Source organism: Stegostoma tigrinum, chromosome 15 (genome assembly GCF_030684315.1).
Source record: "Stegostoma tigrinum isolate sSteTig4 chromosome 15, sSteTig4.hap1, whole genome shotgun sequence".
Lineage (NCBI taxonomy): Eukaryota > Metazoa > Chordata > Chondrichthyes > Orectolobiformes > Stegostomatidae > Stegostoma > Stegostoma tigrinum.
The window spans coordinates 5283429-5301652 of NC_081368.1; positions in this window are offsets into that span (position 1 = coordinate 5283429).

Consider the following 18224-nt stretch of genomic DNA (forward strand, 5'->3'; position numbering starts at 1 on the left):
CCACAAGGGTCCCATGCAAGTAGCGACCCACTCCTGAGAACTCGCTTCTAAGATACCACCTTGCATCACATCGGAGAGGACTTTCTGTGATTGGAGACTCAGTCTTGGGTATTCCTCACACATACTAGCCGACTCTCTCTTTTGACCTTTGGTATCATTGATGGTTTCACATGAAACCCTCGCCAGTTTATGATGCCAATTTTAGTCGCAAACAGCAAAAGTCATAGCACATCACCTGCACGGGCAAAATGAATATATCTGCTCAAGAACATTTTTAACCTGAGCACGCCATCTGTCAAAGAATTGAGGTACATGAGGGTTGGGAAAAGGTAATTGAAATGTAAAGATGCTTAAGTGAAGTATAACTCCTTGTAAAGGTAAGCTGGACCAAAAGAACGAGCGGAATTCCCTTTAAAGCATTCAATTTTAATATTTTGGGTGGAGCGAGTGATGCAAGATCTATGACTGATGCACATAAAATCAGATTATTTTTGGAGCTTCGAATTCAACTTAGTAACATCAGCATTTGGTCCAGGCATGTAGATATATTCAGTAATTAACTAGGTCAGTCTTTTCAGAATGGTGATTTTTAAATCAGTATGTGTCAGAGAACAAAAACTGAAAGAACTGCAGATGCTTTACATCAGGAACAAAAACAGAAATTGCTGGAATTGCTCAGCAGGTCAGGCAGCATCGGTCACCGGATCTGAAACGTTAACTCTGACTTTTTCTTCACAGATGCTGCCAGACCTACTGAGCTTTTCCAGCAACTTCTGTTTCTGTGTCAGAGAGCAGATGATTGAAGGGCTCTGTGGAGGGTAATTGGAAATGTGTTTATATTGTGGTGGTTTTTGACAGGTGAGGAAAAATAAAACGTTAAGCCATTAGCTTAGTGGAAACCAAGGTGAGATTTTTTAAAAAATTAGTGAGAAGATTTTGGGCTCAGTTGGTCTAATGTGATATTGCGTGAAGCTGTGATCGGGCTTCTTAAGAGAGATATGTGATAATAACCCACACATAGCAAGATGATGACGTCAGAGATAACACAATGTGGAACTGGAGGAGCACAGCAGAGAAGGCAGTATGAAAGGTGACATTTTGGGTCAGGACCCTTCTTTAGAACTCGGTCTGAAGAAGGTCCCTAAGCTGAAATGTCACCTTTCCTGCTCCTCTGATGCTGCCTGGCCTGCTGTGTTCCTCCAGCTCCACACTGTGTTATATGTGATAACAAGAGTGTGATTTAATGCCATGTGATTTTCTTGTATAAACTTATCAGGCCCCTTGAATACTTACCACTGTTCTTTCTAATCAACCAGGAAATCTGTTAGTCAATCAGCTTGAGCACAGACCGTACCAATGTCGGAGATAGAGCTATAGATGCTGTATGAATAAATCATTTCATATGAGTTCTCAGTAAGAACCCAGCCTCGATATTCATGTTACCAGAGTTAATGTAATAGTAAACTCCAGAAAAAACATCATGACCCCAACTGATGAGCAACACTAGAAGAATATTGGAGGAGCCTGTGCAGAGCCTATTAGTCCAAAATTAGTTCCCTTCTGTTAACTCCAGAAGACCATTCTCATCACACCAGCTATAGTGAGGTCCAGGTCAGATATCTACAATCAAAGACAAATTCAGATTGGTTCAACTTATTCAATAGCATAACAACCTACTCAGTAGAAGGGATGATATGGGAGGTGCCAGTGTTGGACTGGGGTGGACAAAGTCAGAAGTCACATGATACTCAGGTTATCGTCCAACAGGTTTATTTGAAATCACAAGCTTTCTGAGCACTGCTCAGATGAAGTCACTTCACCTGTTATGTGATTTCTGACAGGAGAAGGAGGATTTGTATGTACTATTTAATAGATACCTTAATATAATTAACTTCCCAAATAATATGTTTCAGTGAAACACACTCACCATTTATTACAATATAGAAAACTACCTGAATTAATTCGTGCTGAATGGTATCAAACCTCCAGCTTTTTATTAACGACGCAATCTAATTGTGTTGCGACGATGGCTCCCAACCAGACCACAGGCAGCATTGCCAGAAAGTTGATGAGAGACTAATACATAGTCAATGCCAACTTTTGATTTATTGCGCAGGTTCCAGTGACAACAGTCCCTCCAGTGGCCCACGGAGAAGAAAAGTAGCCAAAGCTGCAACATAAAACACTGCAAAGAGTTCTAGCTTGTGATAGATCAAGCACCAATGCTGCAGATACGTCTACAATGACAGTAAAAATGCAACAGGTGTACATTATACAAGCCACGAAGGAGAACAAAATGCTCAACAGGGATTAGCAAGCTTCTGAACTCATTGCAGAGAACCAAATACTCAAACAAAGGATGGCACTTCATTAGTCAACAAACATTTGACTAAGATAAAAACTTCCTATTGATTGGGGAAATGAAGGGTTAACGCCTTAGGTTTCTCTGACAATGATTAGAAATAATCTGAAAAAAATTTGAGCCAATGAAGGACAAAATTAAGGTTAAAATAAACATCAGGCATAATTCACTGGCTCATGCACATGTCCCACAGGCAGCAAATGAGTTCAGTAATTGGCCATTTTTTTCTCCGCATGTTGATGCAAAGATGCAGAGTATGATTTTAATGAAGAAGAGCTAGTTGAAAGACTCATAGAATTAGTATTAGCTTCAAAGCCAAATTGAATTTTTTGAAGTGAAATATTTATTGTCACCGGTATTCAATATAAAATACAGTGAAAACTGTGTAAAATCCCCATGCATAAGCACCGTTCTCATTAACTTAAAATAATATAAAAAAGAGCAAAGATAACTTAAAGCAAGTCCAACTTTTATTTCTCTGCTGCTACAGTCCAGTGTGTAGCCTGGGACCTGCTCCAGGCTACACCAGATCTCGGCCTTGGAGCCATCAGGGGCCCACTCCAGGCTACACAAGATCTCGGCCTTGTAGCCACCAGGGGCCCACTCCAGGCTACACAAGATCTCGGCCTTGTAGACACCAGGGACCCACTTCAGGCTACCTCAGGACTCGGCCTTGTAGCCACCTGGGGCCCACTCCAGGCTACACCAGATCCTGGGCTTGTAGACACCAGGGATGTTCTCCAGGCGACACCAGATCTCGGCCTTGTAGCCACCAGGGGCCCACTCCAGGCTGCAGCAGATCTCGGCCTTGTAGACACCAGGGGCCCACTTCAGGCTACATCAGGCCTCAGCCTTGTAGCCACTAGGGGCCCACTCCAGGCTACACCAGATCTCAGCCTTGTAGCCACCAGGGGCCCACTCCAGGCTACACCAGATCTCGGCCTTGTAGACACTAGGGACCCACTTCAGGTTACATCAGGCCTCAGCCTTGTGCCACCAGGAGCCCACTCCAGGCTACACAAGATCTCGGCCTTGTAGACACCAGGGACCCACTTCAGGCTGCCTCAGGCCTCGGCCTTGTAGCCTTCAGCGGCCCACTCCAGGCTACACCAGATCTCGGCCTTGTACACACCAGGGATGTTCTCCAGGCGACACCAGATCTCGGCCTTGTAGCCACCAGGGGCCCACTACAGGCTACACCAGATCTCGGCCTTGTAGCCACCAGGGGCCCACTCCAGGCTACACCAGATCGTGGCCTTGTAGCCACCAGGGGCCCACTCCAGGCTACACCAGATCCTGTGCTTGTAGCCACCAGGTGCCCACTCCAGGCTACACCAGATCTCGGCCTTGTACACACCAGGGACCCACTTCAGGCTACATCAGGCCTCAGCCTTGTAGCCACCAGGGGCCCACTCCAGGCTACACAAGATCTCGGCCTTGTAGACACCAGGGACCCACTTCAGGCTATCTCAGGCCTCCGCCTTGTAGCCTTCAGCGGCCCACTCCGGGCTACACCAGATCCTGGGCTTGTAGACACCAGGGATGTTCTCCAGGCTACACCAGATCATGGCCTTGTAGCCACCAGGGACCCACTCCAGGCTACACCAGATCTCAGCCTTGTAGCCACCAGGGGCCTACTCCAGGCTACACCAGATCTCGGTCTTGCACACACCAGGGACCCACTTCAGGCTACATCAGGCCGCGGCCGTGTAGCCACCAGGGGCCCACTCCGGGCTACACCAGATCTCGGCCTTGTAGCCACCAGGGGCCTACTCCAGGCTACACCAGATCTCGGTCTTGCACACACCAGGGACCCACTTCAGGCTACATCAGGCCGCGGCCGTGTAGCCACCAGGGGCCCACTCCGGGCTACACCAGATCTCGGCCTTGTAGCCACCAGGGGCCCACTTCAGGCTACATCAGGCCTCGGCCGTGTAGCCACCAGGGGCCCACTCCAGGCTACACCAGGTCTCGGCCTTGTAGACACCAGGGGCCCAATCCAGGCTACACCAGATCTCGGCCTTGTAGCCACCAGGGGCCCACTCCAGGCTACACCAGATCCTGGGCTTGTAGACACCAGGGATGTTCTCCAGGCTACACCAGATCGTGGCCTAGTAGCCACCATGGAAGGTTGGCTCCTATGGCACAAAGGTTAACATGAACAGCAACACATGGAAAGGGTAGCCTTTCCATGCTGCAGGGTTGCCAAGCGGAATATGAGTTGCTGTTCCTGCAACCTACAGGTGGCATCATTGTGGCACTGCAGGAGGCCCAGGATGGACATGTCGTCTAAGGAATGGGAGGGGGAGTTGAAATGGTTCACAACTGGGAGGTGCAGTTGTTTATTGCTAACTGAGCGTAGGTGTTCTGCAAAGCGATCCCCAACCTACATCCGACCCCACCACTAAAGACATTTTTCCATCCCCACCCTTGCCTGCCTTCCAGAGAGACCAATCTCTTTGTGGCTCTGTTGTCCACTCCACGGTCCCCTCCAAGTCCCTGGTGTCTACAAGGCCGAGATCTTGTGTAGCCTGGAGTGGGCCCCTGGTGGCTACAAGGCTGAGGCCTGATGTAGCCTGAAGTGGGTCCCTGGTGTGTACAAGGCCGAGATCTGGTGTAGCCTGGAGTGGGCACCTGGTGGCTACAATTTCCAACCTGGGTGGCTCTCTGATGAAGGGTCTAGGCCCGAAACGTCAGCTTTTGTGCTCCTGAGATGCTGCTTGGCCTGCTGTGTTCATCCAGCCTCACATTTTATTATCTTGGAATCTCCAGCATCTGCAGTTCCCATTATCTCTAACACATGGAAAGGATTCACAGTTAAACACAAAAGATGGAATAACGAGCTATACTCTTGAATTGCAAAGGTGTGACCAAAGATCAGTAAATGCATGGAACAAAATAGCTTACCAAATTGTGCATGTGATCGATGAAGTTAGAAATACTAAAGTGTTCACCATGATCCGAAAGATATATTCCAGGGAAAATAAACAAAACAGATTGTGAGTCAAAATTAACAGATAGGTATGTTAATATTATTCCATTCTGTGTCCCAGATGAGATGTAAGCAGGAAAATACCACTGTACTGTGAAGCCCACAAATGACAAGCCTGTCAAGGATCTGAGATTTCCTTGTATTGCATTGTTTGTCTCAATTGTCAGTCTGTTCCTTCCAGATGGACACAAAAAGCTATCAGTATTGTTGAAAGCAGAGATCCCGTCATTATGGTTTACCAGTGATTGTTAGAAATGAATTCATGGAATGTGGGATAACAAAGTGTGGAGCTGGATGAACACAGCAGGCCAAGCAGCATCTCAGGAGCACAAAAGCTGATGCTTTGGGCTGAGACCCTTCATTAGAAAAGGGGGATGGGGAGAGGATTCTAAAATAAGTAGGGAGAGAGGGGGAGGCAGACCGGAGATGGATAGAGAGGAAGATAGTTGGAGAGGAGAGTATAAGCGGGAAGGTAAGGTGGGGATAGGTCAGTCTGGGAAGGATGGACAGGTCAAGGGGGCGGTTTGGTTTCCCCAATGTAGAGGAAGCCACAATGGGTACAGCGGAGGCAGTATACTGCATTGGCAGATGTGCAGGTGAACATCTACTTGATGTGGAAAGTCATCTTGGGGCCTGGGATGGGGTGAGGGAGGAGGTGTGGGGGCAAGTGTAGCACTTCCTGTGGTTGCAGGGGAAGATGCCGGGTGTGGTGGGGTTGGAGGGGACCGTGGAGTGGACAACAGAGCCACAAAGAGATTGGTCTCTCTGGAAGGCAGGCAAGGGTGGGGATGGAAAAATGTCTTTAGTGGTGGGGTCGGATGTAGGTTGGGGATCGCTTTGCAGAACACCTACGCTCAGTTAGCAATAAACAACTGCACCTCCCAGTTGTGAACCATTTCAACTCCCCCTCCCATTCCTTAGACGACATGTCCATCCTGGGCCTCCTGCAGTGCCACAATGATGCCACCTGTAGGTTGCAGGAACAGCAACTCATATTCCGCTTGGCAACCCTGCAGCTCAATGGTATCAATGTGGATTTCACCAGCTTCAAAATCTCCCCTCCCCCCACTGCATCCCAAAACCAGCCCAGTTCGTCCCTGCCTCCCTAACCTGTTCTTCCTCTCACCTATCCCCTCCTCCCACCTCAATCTGCACCTCCATTTCCTGCCTACTAACCTCATCCCACCCCCTTGACCTGTCCGTCCTCACCGGACTTCCGTACCTCCCCAGCTATACTCTCCTCTCCACCTATCTTCTCCTCTATCCACCTTTGGTCCACCTCCCCCTCTCTCCCTATTTATTTCAGAATCCTCTCCCCATCCCCCTTTTCTGACGAAGGGTCTCGGCTGAAATGTCAGCTTTTGTGCTCCTAAGATGCTGCTTGGCCTGCTGTGTTCATCCAGCTCTACACTTTGTTATCTCGGATTCTCCAGCATCTGCAGTTCCATTATCTCAGATCATGGAACGTGGGCATCGCTGGCTGGGCTAACACTTATCACATAACCATCATTGCTCTTGAGAAGGTGGTGATGAGCTGCTTTCTTGAACTGCTGCAGTCCATGGGCTGTCGGTTGACCCACAATGCTATTAGGGAAGAAGTTCTGGGATTTTGACCCAGCAACACTGAAGGAGCTAGAGGAAAGTTTGATACCTTTCCAAGTTGGGATCGTCAGTGGCTTGGAGGGGAATTCACAAGTGGTGGTGTCCCCTTGTATCTGCTTCTCTTATTCTTTTAGATAGTACTGCTCAGGGGCTTGGAAGGTGCTTTCCAAGGAGCCTTGGTGAAGTTCTGCAGTGAATCTTGTTGATAGTACACACTACTGCTACTGAGTGTCGGTAGTGGAGGGAATGGATGTTTTGGATGTGGTGCCAATTAAGCAGGCTGTTATGTCCGTAATGATATCAAACATCTTGAGTGTTGTTAGAACTGCACCTGTCCAGGCAGGTGGGGAGCATTCCACACTAAAATTCACTGAAGTTTCTAATTCCTAGAGCCATTCTTTCAAATTTCTTCTGTTCCCCAATACGCTCATACCCTTCTTATAATGGGGAATCCAGGGGCATTAGCAATATTTAAAAAAATGAATTGAGATTATGATGAGTGCTTGAACCTCCTCTGCCAGTCAATAAAATCACATTTGTTTGTGGCCCTTATCTATCTCTCCACTCCCTATGCTGTTGGATTACCCCATCAGTCAAGAATCCTTCTAACTTGGCACTGACATTAATGCAAGATAATAAAATGTGAAGCTGGATGAACACAGCAGGCCCAGCAGCATCTCAGGAGCACAAAAGCGGACGTTTCGGGCCTAGACCCTTCATCAGAGAGGGGGATGGGGTGAGGGTTCTGGAATAAATAGGGAGAGAGGGGGTGGCGGACCGAAGGTGGAGAGAAAAGAAGATAGGTGGAGAGGAGAGTATAGGTGGGGAGGTAGGGAGGGGATAGGTCAGTCCAGGGAAGATGGACAGGTCAAGGAGGTGGGATGAGGTTAGTAGGTAGGAGATGGAGGTGCGGCTTGGGGTGGGAGGAAGGGATGGGTGAGAGGAAGAACAGGTTAGGGAGGCAGAGACAGGTTGGACTGGTTTTGGGATGCAGTGGGTGGAGGGGAAGAGCTGGGCTGGTTGTGTGGTGCAGTGGGGGGGGAGGGGACGAACTGGGCTGGTTTAGGGATGCGGTGGGGGAAGGGGAGATTTTGAAGCTGGTGAAGTCCACATTGATACCATTGGGCTGCAGGGTTCCCAGGCGGAATATGAGTTGCTGTTCCTGCAAACTTCGGGTGGCATCATTGTGGCACTGCAGGAGGCCCATGATGGACATGTCATCTAAAGAATGGGAGGGGGAGTGGAAATGGTTTGCGACTGGGAGGTGCAGTTGTTTATTGCGAACCGAGCGGAGGTGTTCTGCAAAGCGGTCCTCAAGCCTCCCGGTGTGGCTTCCTCTACATTGGGGAAACCAAGCGGAGGCTTGGGGACCCGGTGTGGCTTCCTCTACTTTGGGGAAACCAAGCGGAGGCTTGGGGACCGCTTTGCAGAACACCTCCACTCGGTTCGCAATAAACAACTGCACCTCCCAGTCGCAAACCATTTCCACTCCCCCTCCCATTCTTCAGAAGACATGTCCATCATGGGCCTCCTGCAGTGCCACAATGATGCCACCCGAAGGTTGCAGGAACAGCAACTCATATTCCGCTTGGGAACCCTGCAGCCATATGGTATCAATGTGGACTTCACCAGCTTCAAAATCTCCCCTTCCCCCACCGCATCCCAAAACCAGCCCAGTTCGTCCCCTCCCCCCCACTGCACCACACAACCAGCCCAGCTCTTCCCCTCCACCCACTGCATCCCAAAACCAGCCCAGCCAGTCTCTGCCTCCCTAACCTATTCTTCCTCTCATCCATCCCTTCCTCCCACCCCAAGCCACACCTCCATCTCCTACCTACTAACCTTATCCCACCTCCTTGACCTGTCCGTCTTCCCTGGACTGACCATCCCCTCCCTACCTCCCCACCTATACTCTCCTCCCCACCTATCTTCTTTTCTCTCCATCTTCGGTCCGCCTCCCCCTCTCTCCCTATTTATTCCAGAACCCTCACCCCATCCCCCTCTCTGATGAAGGGTCTAGGCCCGAAACGTCAGCTTTTGTGCTCCTGAGATGCTGCTGGGCCTGCTGTGTTCATCCAGCCTCACATTTTATTATCTTGGATTCTCCAGCATCTGCAGTTCCCATTATCTCTGACATTAATGCACTGCTTTCATAATCTTAAGGTATCCTCAAAGGACTTTATAGCCAATGAATAATATACAGCCGCCAATCCGAACATAAACAAATGTTTTCATTGGTAGGCCGAAGTTTGAGATTGATCAACGATGTTTGGGGTTGTGGGTTTCTGCCATGGGTCTTTGTGTGAATGTTCAGGCCATTTCTCAACCAACTGTTAGTTGGAAACACAAGGCAGGATGTTGCACAACGGTGGAGTGGGATCCAGAGAACGGGAGTGGCTTGCTTTTATTTCCTTACCCACCATCACTCTGCCCCATCATTAAGGTGTTTGGATTCAAAGCATGATGGACCTCGGTGGAAAGGTCTTCAACGATTTTGATCCCACAGACAACAATAAGCTAAGCAACCAGGTTCATCAGTTATATTTCTGCCGATTGAGGATAGGTATAGGCCAAATTACTGAGGATAACTCCACAACACTTCAACAAAATAGTGACAAGAATATATTACTGCCACCTGAGCAATCAAATGTGAACTGAGTTGAATGTCTCAAATGAATGTCAGGATGAGGGAGAAAACTGGAAGGGAAAGAAGAGATAATTCTTCACAGAAATGAAGCATTACTCATGCTCCCCTCAGTTTGGAAGAAAATGTGGAAGGTATTGCAGATATCAAACTGACCTTCAGATAAAATAACATTTGAACTGAAGAAAAAGCCTTGATTGACTATGTGTAAGTAATTTATATATGGCACAAATAAATCCTTGATTGCAAATCATTTTCTAAAAAAAACAATCAATACCTATATCACACTCGGTTATTACAGGTGCATTTTTAAAAGTATTTTCTCCTGATAATTGGGTCTGGTCTTATAGTGGGACTCAGCAGAAGGCTGATGAGAGAGAGAGGAAAAATACAGGTAGTTTCCATGGTTACACTGAAAGCAGGCAGCTTTCCTTTCAGTAAAATAAAGGACTTGTCACTGTGTTATTTCGGGGCTTCTTATAAACTCAAAGAGTCACAGCTGTAATTTCAAATTATAGTCTTTACAAATGTGTGCGCCACAATTATTTTTAAAGGCAAACACTAAAATCCTTCAAACCAGCACTTCATAAGGTATTATTAATGCCACTCAATCCTACATATCATCCAAGATTATCTCAGCCCTTAAGCATCTAATCGGGGTGAGGGGGTGAAAGAGCAGCCATCTTCGTACCTCTCCTTACTTCCCTTTCAGTAATCCATTTTCTCAACGCCAGATCAGACACTTCAAGCAACAGCATGGAAAGGCAACTTCATTGCCGCAGCTGTCTGCAGGAGCGACACAGATACAGCAACGCCATAGGACATCTGGGATATTGGAGTGGGATTTTAAATTTTCAGGGCTCGGGTAACTTTGGGCCTCCCACAAAATGGTGTTGAACTCGATCCTGCACATTAACCAGAGTAAAGCCATCGATGGTCTTCAGCCTGTCTCACATCTCCCTCCATTGTGGTTGATCTCACGACAAATATTATATGCAGTTGATCTGGTATAACAACAACATTGTTGAAAAAGCCCAGCAGGTCTGGTAGCATCTATGAAGGAGAAAACAGAGTAAATGTTTCAGGTCCAGTCCTGCCTCTCCATCTCTCTCTCTTGCACGGTATTTTTTTTAAAACCTCTATCTTTCTCTCTCATATTCACTTTTAATCATCATTTTCAAACCTCACCCCTCCATGTCTCTGTAGCCTTCTCCAGTCTGACATCTCTCTGGGGTCAGAGATAGTAGGAACTGCCGATGCTGGAGAATCTGAGATAACAAGGTGTAGAGCTGGATGAGCACAGCAGGCCAAGCAGCATTAGAGGAGCAGGAAAAAAGGGTCTAGGCACGAAACATCAGCTTTCCTGTTCCTCTGATGCTACCTGGCCTGCTGTGTTCATCCAGCTCTACAACTTATTATCTCTCTGGGATCACTATGTTCATCTAACTCTGGCCTCTTGATTTTGGTTTTTACTCAATCCTTTCTTGGTGGCCTATCCTTCAGCAGTTTAGGCCTGAGTTCTGATATCCTCTCTCTTCCTCTCCTTGCTCCATTAAGATGGTCCTTAAAACCCACCCTTTTGATCAATACTCAGCCCGTTGCTCAGTAGCTCATTACATGGCTCAGTGCTTAAATATTGTTCTATAACACTCCTATTCGGTAATTTGAAACTTTTTTAAATGAAGGAAAAAATTTATCTGAACGTACATTGTTGTTGTTCCGCTCTCCATCATACTCTTCCTCTGTTTTGCTATTGCTATCTCCCTCCCTTCTTTGAGGTCACTTTCACACTGAAGTTCAAATTAAGCCCCACAAGTTGCCCATCTCTGGGAAGAATGAAAGGCTTATAATGAACAAACCTGGAGCATTTGTGTTGTCTAAAGACCGGGTATCCTGTCATTCTCCTGTGGCGTTTCATTACATACAAACATAGAAAATAGGATTAGGATTAGGCCATTGGGTCCTACAGCCAGCTGCACCATTCATAGAACATTGAACAGCATAGCACAGGAACAGGCCCTTCAGCCCATGATGTTGTGCTGAACATGATGCCAAATTAAACTAATCCCTTCAGCCTGCCCATGTTTGATATCTCTCCATTCCTTGCTTATTCATGTGTTAATCTAAAAGCCTCTTAAATGCCCCTGCAGTGTCTTGCCTCCACCACCACCCCTGGCAGCGTGTTGCAGACTCTTACAACTCTCTGTAAAAATAAAATGTGCCCCTCACATCTCCTTTGACCTTACTCACTCTCACCTTAAATGTTAGCCCCCAAGTATTAGACATTTCAACTCTGGGAAAAAGATTCTGACTGTCAACCCTGCCTAAGCATCTCATAATTTTGTAGACTTCTATCAAGTTTCCCCTCAGCCTCTACTGCTCCAGAGAAAACAACCCATGTTCGTCCAGGAACTAAAACAAAAGTTGCTGGAAAAGCTCAGCAGGTCTGGCAGCAGCTGTGAAGAAAAAAAAAACCACGTTAATGTTTCAGGTCCAGTGACCCTTCCTCAGAACAGAAATGAATTTTCTTCAGAGATGCCACCAGGCCTGCTGAGCATTTCCAGCAACTTCTGTTTTTGTTCCTGATTTACAGCATCCGCAGTTCCTTCGGTTTTATTTACCAAGTTCGTCCAAGCCTCTCCTTATAGCGCTTACCCTCTATTCCAGGCAGCATCTTGGTATATCTCTTCTGCACCCCGTCCAAAGACTCCACATCATTCCCGTAATATGGTGACCAGAACTGAACGCAATACTCGGAGAGTAGCCTCACCAAAGTCTGATACATCTGCATTCAGTACAATTGTGATTCAATATGATCATGGCTGATCAAATAACTCAGCATCCAGTTTCTGTTTTCATAGAATCCCTACAACTCATCAAGTCCACACTGACTGTCAGACCATCCCACCCAGACCCATCCCCCTAAAACCCACCTAATCTACATTGTCCCTGAACACTATGGGAAATTTAGCATGGCCAATCCACCTACCCTGCACGTCTTTGGACCGTGGGAGGAAACCGGAGCAAACCCACACAGACAGGGGGAGAACGTGCAAACTCCATGCAGACTGAGCTCAGAATCAAACCCAGGTCCCTGGAGCTGTGAGGCAGCAGTGCTAACCACTGAGCCACCGTGCAGCCCTCTTTCTCCCCTTTACTCTTTCAATCAGAAGAAATAGGAACAGGAAGTAGTTGTTTGTCCCCTCGGGCCTGCTCTGTTGTTCGATGGGATCATGGCTGATCCTATTGCTGAAAGAGCTGTATCTAAATGTGAGTCCACATAGTTTGGCTCTCTCATTAGAAAGAGAGAGATGACTGGTTCTGGTTTAACCTAAGGGTACAACATCTCAGGCAACAGGAGACTATGGGATAAAAAGTCCTAAATGGTAACCTCAGCCGATTTGGGAATTGAGCTTATGCTACTGGCTTCTCAAACCAGCCATCCAATCCACTGAGCTAACCAACCTCAGTGCAACTGATACTGGTGGCATTTGAACCCACCCCTCTGCCAAGACTGGGCTCTCTCTCATTCCCTTTTGAAAATATTCAGCCTTTTGCTCTCTGCTGCTTTCTGTGGTAGAGAATTACGTCAAATTCTAAGTTTTATTTTAACTGTTGAGGCATTCGCAGTCAGGCTTAAAATGTAAAATTTGAATTAAAGGCTGCAAATCCCATTAAAGTGTTGACTTTCTTCTCACACCACCATCCACTCCATCTCCCTACAGCTATGCAGAAATGTCAGCCTAGATTTTTGTGCTCAGACCTCTGAAGTGGGGCTTGTACACCCAGCTTCTGGTATACCAATGGAAATGCAATTGATAACAGGCTTACACCATGTGGTGGCAAAGCATACAGGAGATCGAACCGTCACCCTAAGCTCGCTGTGCAGTTTCACTTCTGCAACTTATAGCAGAGCAGTCCCTACCCAAACGACAGAGTTGCGAGCTGAGCAGTTTCATTAACTTTAAAGATGGTTAAGGTGAAGAATTGCTGCACTTGAACAATGTGAATATCACAATGTGATGTATACGTGTCTCAGAGGAGGTGCTGCAAACAATTCCATGTCAATATTCTGGCTTCACTTTTCTACTGATATGATTGGAAAGGAAAACTGACCAGGGCGATACAACAGGCTGCCACTTCATTGTGTTCTATTTCACATGACTGCCCAATAATAACTTGCATTTATCTCACCCCGCAATGTCTTACTGTGTCACAAGAAGAGATCGGGACTGACTTTTCCAGTATCGAGGGTGAAAATGAGCTGAATTTACACTGATGGTCTGCTTTGGGAACCTGAGGAAGTGTTGATAAATACATATGCCCTGTGATTACCCAGGAAGCTTACATTTCAAAGGGATTGTTATTTGATGATCAAGATATTAATGACTCTTACATCAATCTCAATGTCGGGGACTTGGGCTGAATAAGCACTTTCCAAGATCCTGACTCTGGATTTGTTACACTACTTAAGCCTTGGTGTAACACGTGATTAGCAGTGCACCTCAATCCATCATACCTGGCATATGACTTCCCAGATGTTCCTGACACAAATACTAAACTGAGCCCCTCACAAAGGTTACAATCACATCCCTGACTTGAGTACCTTTCTTCAAATTCATTCGCAGGATGAGATGTCACTGGCTAGGCCAGCATTTATTATCCTCCTCTAATTGCCCAGAGGGCAGTTTTTGTTTCAAAAGAGTCAACAACATTGCTGTGGGTCTGGAGTCAGGATGGCAGTTTCCTTCCCTAAAGGACATTAACGAACCAGATGGGTTTCTCCCCCCAACAGAATAGATTCAGTATCAGCATTAAGCTCATAATTCCAGATTTTTAAAAAATTTATTTCAAATGCCACCATCTGACTTGTTGGGATTCAAACCTGGATCCTCAGGATATACCCTGGGTCTCTGGATTAATAGTCGAATGATAATGCCTGTAGACCATTGTCTCCCAAGTCTGACCTGCCATGAGCACCTAACAGCTGCCCCCCACCCCCTGATCTGTGTGCCTCACCACCTCCTAACAGCTGCCCCCCATCCCCCCGATCTGTGTGCCCCGCCACCTCCTAACAGCTGCCCCACCCATCTGTGTGCCCCGCCACCTAATAACAGCTGCCCCCCCGATCTGTGTGCCCCGCCACCTAATAACAGCTGCCCCCTGATCTATGTGCCCGACCACCTCCTAACAGCTGCCCCTCACCCCCCCCGGTCTGTGTTCCCCACCACCTCCTACCAGCTGCCCCCCGATCTGTGTGCCCCGCCACCTCCTAACAGTTGCCCCCCCGATCTGTATGCCCCACCACCTCCTAACAGCTGCCCCCCCCGATCTGTATGCCCCGCCACCTCCTAACAGTTGCCCCCCCGATCTGTATGCCCCACCACCTCCTAACAGCTGCCCCCCCCGATCTGTGTTCCCCACCACCTCCGAACAGCTGCCCCCCACCCCCGATCTGTGTGCCCCACCACCTCCTAACAGCTGCCCCCCCCGATCTGTGTTCCCCACCGCCTCCTAACAGCTGCCCCCCACCCCCGATCTGTGTGCCCCACTACCTCCTAACAGCTGCCCCCCACCCCCAATCTGTGTTCCCCACTACCTCCTAACAGCTGCCCCCCCGATTTGTGTGCCCCACTACCTCCTAACAGCTGCCCCCCACCCCTGATCTGTGTGCCCCACCACCTCCTACCAGCTGCCCCCTGATCTGTGTGCCCCACCACCTCCTACCAGCTGCCCCCTGATCTGTGTGCCCCGCCACCTCCTAACAGTTGCCCCCCCGATCTGTATGCCCCACCACCTCCTACCAGCTGCCCCCCCCCGATCTGTATGCCCCACCGCCTCCTAACAGCTGCCCCTCACCCCCCCCGATCTGTGTGCCCCACCACCTCCTAACAGCTGCCTCCCCAATCTCTGTGCCCCACCACCCCTTCACATCTGACGTCCTGTCTGCCCTGCACACCCCTAGCCATTGTCAGAAGAAAAGCTTTTGGTTCACTAATGCCCTTTAGGGACTGAAATCCTTTCCTGGTTTGGCCTGCACATGACTCCAGACCCATAGTGATGTTGTTGACTCCTAACCATCCTCTGGGTAAATACGCATGAGAGTAAATGCTGGACCAGCCAGTGATGTCCACATCCTGTGAATGAATAAAACAAAACAACAATAACTTGCATTTATATAATGCCCATTTAACAGGATTGTGGTGAAACAAAATTTGACAGTTACTGATTAAGTGAACAATTTTCCGAGTTTGCAGTGCTAGCTGCAGAGTCCAACCTGGGATAGACATGATACATACGCTTGTCTAACAATGGCTGAGACCTTGTTCAGGTTTTGTTCCTTTGTCTGATCTCCAGTGACTATACCCTAACCCTAACCACCAACCAACCAAAAAAGGAAGTAGTTTCTCTTAGTTTAGTCTGATCCTTTAATCATTGCAAGTACCTGAAATCACTGCACCCTTTAAAACAAATCCAATACATTGGAAATATGACGGTTGAGCTACTTTTGTTGCAGACCTTGAAGCATGAATGGTTATCAGGCAGAACAGCTTCACAGTGCCCTACTCTTCTGATATTCAGGGATTAGGAGGAGTGGGAGTCATTGCTCCTCATAAAATGCCTTTTATGTTCCCTTATTATTCTCCGATATGAATACGGTATCAAATGGGCTATCTCAGGGTTGTTTGCCAATGGAGCTCAAGGCACATTTAGTGACTTTGAAGTTGAGGAGTGGTGGACTCAAACAGTTACTATTTTATGTGCATACCCTACAGCCGAGGAAAGACAGGGGGAACAAAACTCAAAGACCGTCAAAATGATTTGGGAGAATGGATACTGTTGGTGAAATGAAATTGTGTTCTATATGCATGAAAGGATTCTGAAGAGGCTCAAAAGAGTTGTCGAAAACAATACAGTATTTTGTTAGAGGTAACAGGACAGATCACTTCCATTGACAGGAGGATTCAGAAACCAGAGGAGATCAAGTTCAGACAATTGGGCAAAATGCATAGTGGAGGTAGGAGGAGCATTTATTTGAGTGAATTTCCACAATATTGAAAGCGCTGGCTAATAGAGTGGTGTCAACACATTCAGTGGTAATGGAAAGTGGTAACTTTCAAAAATCAAAGAGGAAAAAACTGAAAAAGGGGGAAAATGCAGGGTCACAGGAAAGCAACAGAAAAACAGTGCAGCTCGACAGTTAACACCATCCACCCAGACCTGCCCCTCACTGAGGACGAGTGGTCAGTCCTCAGTAAAGGACTCACCTTAATTCCCCTCCACCCGAACATCAATGAATACTGTTCATGCCTGGACGTTGCACAGTTTTTCCGTCACCGTGCTCATTTCTTTAATCGTGAATCTAACCTGCCCACTGCTGACACCTTCTCCCATCTCCAACACACCCCCCTCCTCCTGGACGCCATCCCAGGGCCTCCTATCCTTCCTCGAACTCTTCATCTCCAACTGCTGCTGAGACTTCAATCGCCTCAACCTCTCCACCCATCTCACCCACTCCAACCTCTCCCCAGTGGAACATGCAGCCCTCCGCTCCAACCCCAACCTCACCACAAAACCCGTGGACAAGGGAGGCGCAGTTGTAGTATGGCGCACTGACCTCTACATCGCTGAGGCCAGGTGCCAACTCTTCGACACCTCCTACCGCTAGCAGGATCATGACCTCAGACCATCCACGACCTCATCACCTCAGGTGACCTCCCACCCACAGCCTCCAGCCTCATTGTTCACTAACCCCACACCGCCAGCTTCTATCTCCTTCCCAAAATCCACAAACCTGCCTGGCCTAGGCAACCCATTGCCTCTGCCTGCTCCTACCCCACCGAACTCATCTCCATCTATCTCGACTTTATTTTCTCCTCCCGGTATAGGAACTCCCTACCTACGTCTGTGACACCACCCATGCCCTCCACCTCCTCCAACACTTCCGATTCCTTGGTCCTCAACGTCTCATCTTCGCCATGGATGTCCAGTCCCTATACACTTGCATTCCCCATGCAGATGGCCTAAAGGGCCTCGGCTTCTTCCTCTCCCATAGGCCCGACCGGTCCCCCTCCACCAAAACCCTTATCTGCTTAACAGAACTCGTCCTTACCCTTAACAACTTCTCTTTCAACTCCTCCCACTTCTTATAGACGAAAGGGGCGGCCATGGGTACCCACATAGGCCAAGCTATACCTGCCTCCCTTTGGGTACGTGGGACAGTCTGTCTTCTGCAGCAACACTGGCCCCCATCCCCCACCTCTTCCTCCTTTATATCGATCACTGTTTCAGTGCTACCTCATGCTCCCTCGAACAGTTCATCCATTTTACTAACACCTTCCACCTGAGCCTTAAGTTCACCTGGACCATCTTTGATACCTCTCCCTCTCCTTCCTGGGCCTCTCTGTTTCCATCTCTGGTAACAACTTGGAAGCAGATATCCATTTCAAGCCTACTGCCTCCCACAGCTACCTAGAATTCATGTCCTCTCACCCACCCTCCTGCAAGGATGCGATCCTCTATTCCCATTTCCTTTGCCTCCGCCATATCTGCTCCCAAGATGAGGCATTCCACTCCCCGACATTCCAGAAATCCTCGTTTTTCAAGGACAACAATTTTCCTTC